Raw genomic sequence first — 2,426 nt, 5'->3', positions numbered from 1 at the left:
GGAAAAAAAAAAAAAAAAGATGCTCCAAAGTAACAGTCAGAGCACGCCACTCCTCTGTGCAGAGGCTGCAATGGCTTCCTTTTCTGCTCAGAGTACAAACTAAAGTCCTTACAAAGGCCTACAGGGCCTTATACCATCAGGACCACTGTTCCCTTCCACCTATGACCAGTGTTCCTCCAACATACTCTACTCCACCCACACGATTATGTGCTCCTACCTTGGGGCCATTTGTCTGACCCGCAGAGCTCCCCGACGAATGTCTGCAATTCCAACTCCCTCGCCACCTTTCAGTCTTTGCTCAAGTGTCACCTTCACAAAGAGACCAACCCTCACCTGACATCCCTAGTTTATTTTGCAACCCCCTCCCCAGCCTCACACTTAGGAGCCTCTTTACCTGGCTCCATTTTTCTTTTTCTCCTTCCATCATACCACTCCTTTTGACCTGTGGTGACATGTATTGTTTTGTAAACATGTGTTGCTTGTTTTCTGTCTCCCCTGCTTGATTATGAGTTCCATAAGAACGCACATGTAGTTCTTTTTTGTTCTCTGATTTGTCCCAGGAATGTGGACCTGCACCTGCCATACAGTATGTACATAATAAATATTTGTTAACTAAATGTTGGATTTGTGTATTGTATAGTGATTTACAGTTTATGGCATGCTGTCATGTGTTACAAAATCATACCCTTAAAACTATAGTTTGCTATTGGCTGAGGAATTAGAATTATTGCCATTATTCAGATTAGAAAGCAGAGAACAGAGATAATTTTTTTTTTCCTGACCCTAACGTTCATTGTTTTTGCCACTTCATCCTGGTTAGGAGGACATTGTTCTTAAAGATTTTGCTTGACCACAGTGTAGAACAATAGCCTAAAACACTTACTGAGCATTGACTGCTGTGTGCTGGCTATTATGTATAAATACAAAATATAGCCCAGGGTCTGGCAGACGTGTATTCAGACAAGAAGGATATGCCTGGGTCTTGACTTCCAGAGGCAAAATTATTGTCTTTTACCAACAAAGGTACAGAGACCCTCATGTCAGCAGCTTGTCTTCAACACACAAGCCACCTGGCATCCTGTAATTGGTTTGACATGTTCAAATCATGGTTTTGATCTCAACATTACTCTGAGGTGACACCTTGGAAAGTGACTAATACAATTTTATTAAATTTAGATTTTGGTAATTTGCCAGCACGTACTGACTTGACTGGGGGAGCAAGGGTTCTTTGATACTTCTGTTCATAAAATTGAAATAAGGCGGCTCTAGCTGATTGCTTTTGAATGAAGTGGGTATATTCTAGACACAGCATTATTGTTGGTGACCAGAAGCAGTCATGAAGCTAGTTGGCAACTCAGCTGAATAGCAATCTATTCTCTGAAAGTTTTTGTTGCTCTGAGCTCTGGTCAGAACCCTACCTTTGTCTTCCTTGCAGAGAGCATTACTCCTCCATCTTTAAGAAGCTTCTGAACCTAACTCAGTCAGTTCAGTCATTCAGTCGTGTCTGACTCTTTGCGACCCCGTGGACTGCAGCACACCAGGCTTCCCTGTCCATCATTGACTCCTAGGCTTCCTCAAACCCATGTCCACGGAATCGGTGTTGCCATCCAACCATCTCATCCTCTGTCGTCCCCTTTTCCCGCCTTCAATCTTTCCTAGCATCAGGGTCTTCTCCAATGAGTCAGATCTTTGCATCAGGTGGCCAAAGTATTGGAGTTTCAGCATCAGTCCTTCCAATGACTATTCAGGACTGATTTCCTTTAGGATGGACTGGTTGGATCTCCTTACAGTCCAAGGGACTCTTCAAGAGTGTTCTCCAACACCACAGTTCAAAAGCATCAATTTTTTCACACTCAGCTTTCTTTATAGTCCAACTCTCACATCCTTACATGACCACTGGGAAAACAATAGCCTTGACTAGATGGACCTTTGTTGGCAAAGTAATGTCTCTGCTTTTCAATATGCTATCTAGGTTGGTCATAGGTTTTCTTCCAAGGAACAAGCGCCTTTTAATTTCATAGCTGCAATCACCATCTGCAGTGATTTGGGAGCCCAAAAAAGTAGTCTGCCACTGTTCCCACTGTTGCCCCATCTATCTGCCATGAAGTGATGGGACAAGATGCCATAATCTTAGTTTTCTGAATGTAGAGTTTTAAGCCAACTTTTTCACTCCTCTTTCACTTTTATCAAGAGGCTCTTTAGTTCTTCACTTTCTGCCATAAAGGTGGTGTCATCTGCATATCTGAGGTTATTGATATTTCTCCTGGCAGTCTTGATTCCAGCTTGTGCTTCTTCCAGCCCAGTGTTTCTCATGATGTACTCTGCATATAAGTTAAATAAGCAGGGTGACAATATACAGCCTTGACATACTCCTTTCCCTATTTAGAACCAGTCTGTTGTTCCATGTCCAGTTCTAACTGTTGCTT

Source organism: Bison bison, unplaced genomic scaffold, assembly GCF_000754665.1.
Source record: "Bison bison bison isolate TAMUID 2011002044 unplaced genomic scaffold, Bison_UMD1.0 scf7180017864533, whole genome shotgun sequence".
Lineage (NCBI taxonomy): Eukaryota > Metazoa > Chordata > Mammalia > Artiodactyla > Bovidae > Bison > Bison bison.
The sequence above is the reverse complement of the archived record's forward strand: the minus strand, read 5'-3'. Positions refer to the sequence as shown.